This window comes from Cucurbita maxima, unplaced genomic scaffold, assembly GCF_002738345.1.
Source record: "Cucurbita maxima cultivar Rimu unplaced genomic scaffold, Cmax_1.0 Cma_Scf00061, whole genome shotgun sequence".
NCBI lineage: Eukaryota > Viridiplantae > Streptophyta > Magnoliopsida > Cucurbitales > Cucurbitaceae > Cucurbita > Cucurbita maxima.
Window position 1 is genome coordinate 38,138 of NW_019272077.1, and position 12,752 is coordinate 50,889.

The window sequence follows — 12,752 nt, forward strand, 5'->3', positions numbered from 1 at the left end:
ACAAATCTTTCCTCAATCTCTTTCCCTCTCTCTCATTATTTTCATTATGTAAATAGATTTTCAATTGTGTAAACAGATATTATGCCAATTTTAAGTCGATTGTTTGGTTACGATCTTCCAGTTTATAGATTTGCCAACTAAAATTTTATTGAATATAACCTTATTTCATATAACTTAAAATACTAACAAAAATCTAATCAATTGGATATGGGATTTGATTATAACACGACCTAATAAAATATGAAAGAAGATTTGATCCTAAATTAATTTCTTATAGCCATAACTATAAAGGAAAACGAAATCTGAGATAGGATTTTACCATAATGACGGATCAAAATCTCTAAATCTGCAATCTGCTTATGTTGAAAGCTATTTTACTCCTCTTGAAAGTCATTTTACTCCTTCTCAAATTGTTTTTTTTTTTTTTTTGTTTCTTTTTGCAGTTGGCTATGGGTTGAGGAGAGATAATTGTGGGGAGGGATAGAGGTTAGTGGAGAGAAGGGGAGAATGTTGTTTTTATTATTGTTATTTAACTCTTTTTTTATAATTATTTTTATTTGTTTATTTATTTTTTATTTTATTTTATTTTATTTTATTGGGCTATTACATCCTAACATTATGTTGTCGCTCTCAGGGCAGCTAAGGCTATGGAGGAGCCTCGAGTTGAGGAGCGTTGAGAGTTAGCAGTTACTATAGGACAAAAAAGATGGTATTTATTGAGGAAATTAATTATCTACCACTGGCATGCAAACAACAACAAACAACAGATATCGCAGGGACCAAGAGAGGGCAAGAGGAAACGAGAAACCACAATGCGATGCATGTGGACAGCAGCATTAAGGTAGGTGTATGGTCAAATCCAAAGCTTGTTCCAGGTGTGGTCGGGAAGGCAATGTTGCTAAGAATTTCATTATAAGTAGAATGGAAAACTCGGTTAACCCACCAAGGGACTTATTTGGTATAGAGAAACTCATGCAAACTCAATCTCAGACAAGAGCATCTGCTTCGACCAGGAGAGAAATCAAGAAATCTAACATAGTGGTGATAGGAACTTTATCTATCCTAGGACACTATACTTTCACTTTATTTGATTCAGACTCTACACATTCGTTTATACTTGTAAGATTTGTTAGTCAAGTAGTAGGATTAGAACTCTTATTGTATGTATTGACAGTCAATACACAAGTGGGGGAAGACCTAGTTGATAAGAGTAAAGTAAAACGTTGACAAGTAATAGTGGTAGGATAGACCTTAGACGTAGACCTGATAGTTGTTAGCATGACAAATTTCGGCATATTGGATAGATACGAAAGGATAAGAGAAGACCTTGGATGTGGTACCAATAGTGGATGAATTCTTGGATGTTTTTCTAATTAACACACAAAATAACCCAATAAATTAATCTAATTAGCACAAAAACTAATCCAACATTTGTTACTACACAAATCATACAAATAAAATCAAGACATTTAACACATTGGAACTCCAAAAAAATCTATTGGAACTTGGAATGAAATATTGGAATTGGATATATAAAGTTTTCTTCATCTTTGAATCATGAGACTTGAAATGAAACTTAAGAAGTCTCTCTTTCAAGCCGGACGAGAATAGAAAAGGTAGAAGAATTGGGCGGAGATGGAGACGAAGAATATAACGATCGTGATAGGTTTGTTTTCCTTTATTTGTAGTATAATATGATTAAAAACAACTCTCTTGTTTGAATCCAATATACTAATATATGTTCAATGTTCGAAAGTTGAAAATCTCATAAAAACTTCAATATTTTGCTTTAGATCATAGTACATAAGAAGTCATTGCATAATTTGAATTATGTCCTCAACATAAGCTAGATCAAAATCTTTCATCTTACAAAAGTAAAAGAGTGTTCAGATTCTAGATTAGGTCACAAGAGATTGATTAAAGAATGAATTATAATGTATTTGTAAAAAAATTGGATCTCAATTGTAGTTTTATTGATTCTAACCATGACATTTATACCATTTTCAATAAACTAAATTAGTTGAACCTAAAAATATCAATAGAAAAAACTGAGTCCCAAAGAATAGGACTAATCAGCGCCAAAGACTAAGCTATATTTAAAATAGAAGACTAGACAACTCCTAACATTCCTTCCTTTAAACTTATTTTTGTCAAAAAGCTGGAATAAGTCTGAAATATCACATACACCAAGCTCTTTACGCAGTTTCTGAAATGCTTCCAACTTGAGAGACTTTGTAAGAAAATGAAATCTTACGCTTATAAGCTTAGAACAACCATGTAGAATTGAGTTTTTTTATAGCTTAATGGTTGAAGCATTGTGATCGCTTGTGGATGTATATAATAAAATGATGTAAAATTCACAAGAATAAGTGCAAGTATACACTATCACAAGTATCAAGTAATAAGTAAATGATCGATTCCACAAAGAACCTATCTTTTTGGTTAATTTTATCGCTGGAATTTAAGTGAGTTTTTGGGTAACATCAAATGGGTGTGGATGATTTTAACTACTTAAACAAAACTAAAACAGAGTGCCACTACGGTCAAAAAAGAGAAAATGATGAGAAAATCAATTATGATGAGGAAGGTTTGACTAAGAGAGATTAAATAGATAAGTTGTTGAGTTTTGTGGTAGATTTTAGTTCCTTTTAATAGATTCCCAAGCCCACTTCTGAGGGTCATGAATCGTGATTATTTTCATAATCGTTGTAATTTCTATTAACAACCCTCTAGGAGAAAAATTATTCCTAACCCTTCTATTACTCTTCAAGTCTCCTTGCTATGTAACTAGAGTATTAAAGAGGATTTCATTACTTCCTCTCTTCTCCCGAATAAGATAACAACTATGTATGTAAAGTAGCTAATTAAACATACATGTAAATTATTAACAACAACTCTTTAATAAACTAAAATCATATCGTCAACATACTTAAACTATATAAAACTCTCTCGTCTCCCCTATTAAGTTTAGCTCTCCATACAAACTGAACTAAACAGAGGAATCCGCATCTTCATCATGTAAAATTGATGGAATAAGGAAAGAGAATAAGGAAATAGAGAGTTATCCCGGTTTGTTGTCGTTCGTCAATGAAAGTTCCCTTCTCTTGAGCTCTCACGTCCACCTCTTTGCCCTAATCAATCCTTGTTGGTCTCTTTTTCTTCTGCTGTCAACAACTGCTGGATTAAGGTTTTCTTCTTCTCTGGTTTCACAGCAGTTCACTGCACCAGAGGCTATTGATGTGTAATTCTATTTTTCTCCCCAAAATGTGGCTCACCTCCTCTTGGTCTTCCTTTTCCTTTTATATTGAGCCTGGGTTCCCCTTTAGGACTGAAAAAGAATAAGTAGTCCACAGAGAATGTTCCTCATTGGGGAGTCAATGACCCACTTGGACTGCTGAAGTGGATTTAAAATTTCCATGTCATCCCTCATTTGTTTCCAAATTTGCTACTCCCATATGGTTTAACATAAATGTCTGAAATGTTACCACATAACTCAATTAAATATACAATTAAGATCGATTTATGTCAAATCATATTTGTTTCATGTTGGACCGCAATAAACGATTTCATGCTCACTGAGTAGAATAAATTGAGTAATAAATGAGTAAATAGTGAATAAGAGTGCAATATTAACTACAAAGTACTTGATATGACTCTACTTTCAGAGAGTTATCATATTGTCACACATAAGTTTGGTTCCTTTTGTCTGTAAAGAACTGATCTCCTTGAATATTCTTCTCATCCAAATAGCTTGACATGTACATGCAGTAGCGCAACAAATTATGCCTCTATGGTTGATAAAGTGACTATAGACTGCTTTGTAGATGAACAAGTCACTGCTCCTTCACTCATATAAATGCATAGCCCTGAGTGTTTTTGCAGTCTTCTATGTCGCCTGTTGGGTTTTATGTCTTAAAACTCATAGTTTGTAAACAAAAACATATTTTATTTTCAATAAAGTTATTATTGTTGTTTATTCCGTAAAGATTGTTATTGAATAAAGTAAACTTTACGATCATTAATCTAAATCCAATAAACTAAGAACACTCTGGCTATAGTATGATTACTTGAACTATTCGTAGAGAAATAAGAGTGGATCAAGTTCAAGTATATAGTAAAAATGATCTATAGTATAAGGATAAGGTTGAATACCTTATTCTGGGGACACTATGGATGCGGCCCACTTTTGTATATGATATAAACAATGTGATCACTAAAATTGTATATGTGGAGACATGTGAGTGGGGGCGTCCTATGCAATGAGTATTGCATAAGATCGGACCATGAAGAAAATCACTCTCACTTTATAATGTCGTTTACTGTTGAGACTGATTTTCTTTTCATTCGATGACCTAGGTAACTCGATCTTAATCCTGAGCTAACCATGAACTTCTGTTTATTCGGAATTATTCTTAGATTTGCATGGGTGAGAGTGGCTCAAGTTCGCCGACTCAATAAGCCTCCCATTTCAGGGGTAAGATTGGGTAAATGGCTGGGGACGTGGGGTGCAAGATGGATTCACTCGTACCCACTTTTAGGGATAGAAGAAAGGTAGTTCCCTTAAGTACTGACTCTAGGTCTTGAACAAGGGGCCCCACCCTCTCATTGGCCTGAGAGGGATCCAGTTTACTGGTTGGACCACAAACCAATTGTTCATTAGAGGATCAGTGAAACATAAGAAACAAGAAGTAACTTCAGGGGTAAAACGGTAAATTGACCCAGCTCTAGTTACGATCAACTTTTGAATGATCGACTTACTAATCATGGTTATATCAAATGGATAGAAATATATCTATAGTGAGGGGAGTGCAACTACTAGGCTATAGTGGAATGTCCTAGTAGTTAACGAATGTTGGTTAAGAAGGTTAATGAGTTTAACCGGTTAATCTTGGATCGTTGGAGCCCATGATCTATAGGTGCATTAGGTCCCTCTGCTAGCTCATATCGGACTAAACCATAGAATAGTTTGATGAGTGAGTTCAAAGTGTTCGAATTCAAATTAGGGAGAATGCGCTACATATATACGATATATTTAACCGCATTTTTGTTTTATTTACGAATTAAACAAAAAGAGAGAATATGAGATATTTAAATAAGTTAATCAAATATGTGTGAGAATTAATTGGGATTGGCATTTGAATTAATATTAAATATTAATTAAATAGTTTAATTAATCATTTAATATTACTTTAATTTAAAATTAATAATTCAAATTGATTGTTGAATCAAAATTGAAGTCAAAATGTTGACTTCATTTAATGGAAAAATACATGTTAGTGGAATTTTGAGGTGTCAAAATTTGGTTTAACCAAACTTGCATGTTTGCCAAATAAACCCCACAAATTTGAGTGGAATTTTGAGTGTCAAAATTTGGTTAACTCAAGCATGCATGCTTGCCACAAAAATCCCAAACATTTGAGTTGAATTTTGAGTTTCAAAATTTGGTGATCTCAAATTTGCATGAACATGCAAACATGACTCTATAAATAGAGTGATCATAATACATGAAAGGTCTTCTTATTGGTGAAAAACCTTGATAAAAACCTCTCACAACCACTCTCTTCATATAAAAAAAAAACTCTCCCAAGTTTAAGTCACTCACCGGATTCCACAATCTCGTTCTAAGGCCGGAGGATAGTGGAGAAGACACTAGTGGTGGTTCGAAACCGGTTCGTGAGGAAAAAAGAATTTGAACTACAAAAGGTTAGTATTCAAACTCATTAAGTTTTAATACTTATGAACATGCTAGTTATTTACTATAATTGATGTTCTAAAAGTGCCTAAGATCCAAATTGCTTCCGCATGTGTTATATTAACACCATTAGTCGCTGACATAGCCACTGTTAGTAAAACCAATCAGCTCACTCACCGACATAGCCACTGTTAGTAAAACCGATCAGCTCACTCACTCCTCCCCTTTTGTGGAATACACCATAGTTAACTGTACCTTTTAAGTACCTCAAAGCTCTTTTTGCTACTGCAAAATGTTGTTGCGTTTGACAAGCCATAAAACGACTTATTAGACTGACAACAAACATAAGATCAGGACGAGTGGCAGTGAGATACATCAAGCTTCCTACTATCTGTTTGAAAAAAGTTGCATCCATTTTAATACCATTTTCATCTTTGCCAATTTTTTTTCCTGGAACAATGGGATTACAGACAAAGTTGTAATTTCGTATCTCAAATCGCTTCAAAACCTCAGCTGTATACTTCCTTTGACATATAAAAATGTCATCTGATCGTTGTATTACTTCAATCCCTAGAATGAACCTCATCTGTCCTAGATCAATCATATTAAACTCCTTTTTCATAAAGCACTTAAATTCTCTTAGTAATGTTTCAGATTGCTAGTAAACAAAAGATCATCAACATATATGCTTACAATCAAAATGTTACCTTTCTTCCTTTTAATGAAGAGTATAGGCTCACTAGAACTACTTTCAAAACCTTCTTTGATGAAGTAGGATTCGGTTCGGCTGAACCATGCTCTAGGTGCCTGTTTTAACCCGTAGAGTGCTTTGTTAAGCTTATACACCATATGCTCACTTCCCCTTTTCTCATAGCCTCTTAGTTGTTCTACAGAGATATCTTCTTTCAATTATCCATCTAAAAAAGCTGATTTTACATCTAACTGATGAAGCTTCTAGCCTTTCTGAGCTTCAAAAGCTATGATCATCCTCACAGTATCCATTCTAGTTACCGGCGCAAAAGCTTCAGTGTAATCAATTACATGCTCTTGTGTGTATCCTCTTACCACCAATCTTACCATGTATTTGTCAACCTCTCCAAGCTCGTTTAGCTTAGTTTTATAAATCCATTTTACCCCAATTGTCATAGAACCAACAGGTAGAGCTACTAAGTGCCCGGTCTTATTTTTTTTTCAAAGGATTTAATCTCACCTCATCCATGGCAATCCTCCAATCTGATTTTTTGACTGCTTCCTCATACTTTACACGATCTGAATTTGTAAAAAAAGTCATGTTAACATCATCTTCTTCGGACAAAACTTCACCGTAAACATAATCAGTTGACCATATAGGTCGACGTCGACTTCTTCCCTCCCTTATAGCCAAACCTGGTTCGATTTCAGCAGTAGGTTTAGCCACAAGTGCAGCAGCAGGTACAACAACAGGTTCAATTTCACCATCTGAGTTAATCAATGAAGTTGAAGGTGTGTGTTGTTCTGTGTCTTCTTCCATTGCGGTTGAAATTTCAATGCTTTCTCCCCAATCTAAATCAGTTTCATTTTCAAACAGAAGGAATTTCTTGAATGATGGATCTGGAGTTTTGATGTGTGTAATTAAAAGAGGATTCACACAGGTTTCTTGAAGGAATCCCGAACCAAAATTAGAGCTTAATCGGAGTTCGGGTGAAATGGAACAAGAACAGAAAATGTGAGTTTTCTCGTATCTTTGAATGGATTTAATTCATTCTATATTCAAGAAAAATACGTCGATGTAGGTGAATAAAAAATCTACGACTTTGGTGAAGAAACCGAGTCAATCCAAGTTATGTGCGAAAAGTTACGAAAATTTGAAGCAAATGTTTGAACACCCTAAACGGATGAAATCTAGAAAATTTAAAACACGCATGACAGAAATTCGTAGCCTAATGTACAAAGTAGCGCAGCGGAGCTAGTGAGTGACACGTGGCAGCATTTCGCACACTACAATAGACATCTCTCTTAGAGTAAGATAAACGAGAAATAAAATTGGAAACTTGGAGAGAGCAACAATGGAGGCTTTTTTTAAAAAAAGTTTAGATCGAGCAAACTATGTAACTTGTTTATTGTGAAATGTTCTATGTCTTGTTCTGAAAAATATGAAGAGGTGATGAGTTTAAATAGTGATCAACTTGTAAAAATAGGAATTGATACATACCACTCAAACGTAAACGTGAACAATTATAGACCACATGTTTTATTTAAAAATATATAATATATATATATATATATATATATATATATATATATATATATATATATATATAACATATTTAAATGTAATAATATAATGAAAAAAATGTTAATAAAAATCATGTGAGTAACGATTTAAAAGTAATTGAAAAGTTTTATAAATCTAATTAAATCAAAATGTAATTGAAATGATTTTATAATTCAAATACTCCTCTTTTAGTAATGGAAAATTTTCATAAATGTAATTGAAAACTCCACCATTTGTTACTCTACTAATGTTATAAATATCATACTTCGATTGGTCTATGATGTCAATTTTGTCGCTGGTCCATGATGTCAATTTTGCCGCTGGTCCATGATGTCAATTTTCTCACCACATCATCAATTCAGGTATCTTGTTTTGAATTCGATTGGTCCATAATGTCAATTTTTCCGCCACATCATCACGCCGGGTATCTTGTTTAGACTAGAACTCCTTCGTTTTATCTCTAATTTGAGTGAACCAAAAAAGACCTTGAAATTGTTATTCCCAACCTTACACGGTAAAAAAAATACTGAGAATTGTTAATAATTGAAGGTAGGTTTGTTATCATCAAAATATCAATGAATTAATTAATTTGAGATTAAGGCGAAAAGGCCAACATTTTCATCAATTGGGAATGTTCTTGAGGTTATTTCTCTTCGTGGTCTTCTATGAAAACATTCTTTAGAGGTGCAGAAACCTATTGGGGTCGTCCTTGCTCGAAGAATATCTGTGTGTCCTCGGATTTGAATTTTAAGTTTTCCTTAAAGCTCTTTAATGGCGGATTGATTGGGGGAATGATTTCTAGGCACTTTCAGAACTCTATTCCTTCATAGAACTTGTGGGTAATCTTGTTTAGAAGCTATAGGAACAAGTTTGAAAGGAAATGGTGGAGAATTTCTCTTGAATTTGGAAGAAACCCGAGAGTAGGAGACTCAAAATCTAAACACTTATTGCCAACGACTAGGAGCTTGATCTGGTTGACGCTATCCAGAAACGAGGCTTTTTACATCATCAAGGAGAAGACAACGTCAGATCTGATGAAAGCACTGTGATGTACGAAAAACCGTCGACTATGAACAAGGTGTATTTGATGTAGAGATTGTTCAACCTACAGATGTCTGAAGGTGGATCTATTGTTGATCATATAAATGAATTTAATATGATCGTAAGTCAACTAAGTTCGGTGGAAATTAATTTCGAGGATGAAATTAAAACATTGATTTTGATGTCATCTTTACCCGAGTCGTGGGATACTGTTGTTGCAACAATCAGCAGTTCGCGAGGATCTGATAAACTGAAGTTTGATGAAATTCGAGATGTAGTTCTCAGTGAAAGTACTCGCAAACAAGAAATTGACAATTCATCTAGTAGTGCTCTCAGTGTTGACCAATGGGGAAGAAGTAAACCGAAGGGCCCAAACAAAGGGCGATCAAAATCAAAGAACCGAGAAAAAACTCTAAATAGACCAAACGTAATGTGTTGGAATTGTAGAGAAAAAGGTCACTTTCGGACAGGTTGTACAAGACCAAAGAGGAAGCAGAATCACAAATCTAGAGATGATGATGATTCTATAAATTCAACAGAAGATATTGGGGATGCTCTAATCCTCAGCATGGATAGTTCGATTGAATCTTGAATTTTGGATTCAAGTGCATCTTTTCATTCATCTCCAAATAAATCATTCATCTCCAAATAAAGAGTTGTTCCAGAATTTCAAGTCTGGAAATTTCGAGAGAGTGTATCTTGCCGACAACAAAGATTTGGAGATTAAAGGAAAAGGAGATGTCTGCATAAAAACTTCGGCAGGAAATCAGTGGACATTAAAGGATGTCAGATATATTTCTGGTCTCAAGAAGAACCTGATCTCTATTTGTCAGTTGGACAACACAGGTTATGCAACAAAGTTAGGGAAGACTTCATGGAAGATTATGAAGGGTGCTACGGTGGTAGCACGTGGCTCAAAATCTGGAACCTTATACACCACTGCAGGGTGTATGAACATAGATGTTGTTGCTGAGAGTGCTTCAAATTCAAGCCTACGGCACAATAGACTCGAACATATGAGCGTGAAAGGAATGAAGAGACTGGCTGCGAAAGGAGTTTTAGAAGGTCTGAAATCTGTTGATGTGGGTCGTTGTGAGAACTACGTTATGAGCAAGCAGAAACAAGTTAGCTTCACAAGGACCGCCAGAGAATTGAAGAAAGTGCGGTTGGAAATGGAACCATATGTGGAGCAATGTTCAACGAAGCAAGTGGGAGTTGAGCTTGAGTTGCAGGAAAACTCACTTAGTGATGTTGTAGCAGATACTCATGAAACTCCTGAGACTACTGCTGAGAAACTAGATGTGGAGCAAGGTTCCAAGACCACGAAGCAAGTAGGAGTTGAGCTTGAGTTGCAGGAAAACTCACTTAGTGATGTTGTAGCAGATACTCATGAAACTCCTGAGACTACTGCTGAGGAACCAGAGGTGGAGCAAGGTTCCAAGACTACGAAGCAAGTGGAAGTTGAGCCTGAGTTACAAGAAAACTCACCTAGTGATGTTGTAGCAGATACTCAAGAAACTCCTGAGACTACTGCTGAGGAACCAGAGGTGGAGCAAGGTTCCAAGACTACGAAGCAAGTGGAAGTTGAGCCTGAGTTACAAGAAAACTCACCTAGTGATGTTGTAGCAGATACTCAAGAAACTCCTGAGACTACTGCTGAGGAACCAGAGGTGGAGCAAGGTTCCAAGACTACGAAGCAAGTGGAAGTTGAGCCTGAGTTACAAGAAAACTCACCTAGTGATGTTGTAGCAGATACTCATGAAACTCCTAAGACTACTGCAGAGGAATCAGCAGTGGAGCAAGTGACACCTGAACTGGTATTGAGAAGATCATCCTGTACTATCAGAGTACCAGATATATATGTACCTTCATTACACTATCTGTTGCTGATGAAAGGGAACCACAACTCTTTGAGGAGGCCCTACAGTTGGAGGGTACAACCAAGTGGGAGCAAGCCATGGATGATGGGATGTCTAGGCTTAAAAATGCGTTGTACTGAGGCTGAGTACGTGGCAATAGCTGAAGCTAAAAAGAAGACGATATGGATGACTGACTATCTGGAAGAATTGGGCAAGAAACAGTACGAAAATATTCTTTATAGAGATAGTCAGAGTGCCATACAATTGGTGAGGAACCCGGTCTATCATTTAAAGATAAAACATTGAAGGCAATACGGTTAGTGGAAGATGGTGATGTGTTTTGAGAAGATAGAGGGTGCAAAGAATCCAGCAAACAAGGTGTTGACAAAATGTGTTGATGTTGGAATAGTGAGGTTGTGCAAAACCTCAATTGGTATGGTGCAGTGAAGATATTGATGATCATTTGAGAATGAAATTCTTGGTTGACTGGATCAGTCTCCAAGTGAAAGAATTGTTAGGTTATGGAGCCTGCTGCTTATTTATAGCTTGGTCAACGGTTATATCCAGTAAAACTATATCCGGTAAAGCTATATTTGGTAAAGCTATATATGGTAAAGCTATATCTGGTAAAGCTATATATGGTAAATAGATATATATAGTAGATGGTTAAATCTGATAAAGCTATATATAGTAAACTGAACCATATATATATCCCATCCGGTAGAGCTTTGAAAATGTACTTCCGTATTCTCTATAATTCTCTCTTACTATACAAACGTGAAGTCATCAATAAAAAAAAAAAAAAAAAAAAAAATTCTTTTAGCCAGAGTTCTCCTTGCACTTTTCTCTATCATGTTCTTTGTGTTCATCTAGATCGAGCGTGTGCGTTGTTGAGCGACCCTAACAGATCCTATATGAGCTGACCTGATTAATTGAACGGTAAAGTGGCTTCGCTACTGATCTTTCTCTTTTCTTTTCTTGAACTGTAAACTCATTTACCTGATTGAACTTACTCTCTCTCCTGTAAGTAAGAAAGAATCATTTTCCTGCCTTCACCTTCTTGAACTGTGTAAACTCATTCACCTCTCCCTTCAAACATGAGGTAAATTCTGTTATTGTGAGTTATTCTTTCACTATTCGAGAGCAGTTGACTCCTCTCCCTTGTCAAAGACTCAACTTCTTTCCTTATTCATTCGACAGATTGATTGAACTCTTACACTCGGTAAATAGATAGTAGTCATGATCCTGAACCTTTAATTCGACTGAACAGGAAGGAAAGACTCTCGATGAATTATCCTGAACTGGAAGGACTCAACAAGAATGGAATAGATTTCCCTCTTTTACTCTTCTGCCTGTAAGAAAGATGAATTCTCCTTAACCCAACTTCTTGTTCCGTTCGAGTTCGTTATTCTTTCACTCTTTTACTTACTCTCCTGTACTCAACAAATGAAAGAAAGATTTGTTGTGAGAGTAACCATGCATTAATTGAACTGATTGAACAAGGTAAACTCATTCATCTCTAACTGATTGAACTCCAGAACCTCTTCTTCTTTCTTCTGCTTTTCAATCCTCAACTCAAGATTCATTCTTTCTCTGATCCTGAACTACTGAACCTATTGATTTCTTTCTTCTTTCTTTATTCCCTTCTTGCTTTCACTCCTTTTCCTCTATGATATTACATTCAATTCTTATTCTTTCCCTTCTTTCACTGTAAACTCATTCACCTTCATTCTTTAACTCAAACACTTGGTAACTAGTTGTTTGTTTGTTTGTTTGTTTGTTTGTTTGTTTGGTTCTTTCTCCTTCCCCTTGTCAACAGTGAGTTTGCTTCCGAGCCTAGTAGCTAGTAGTAAGCTATTCATTCAAGGCATGGTAGTTGTTCTTGGCTGTTGAGTTTAGGCGGCTA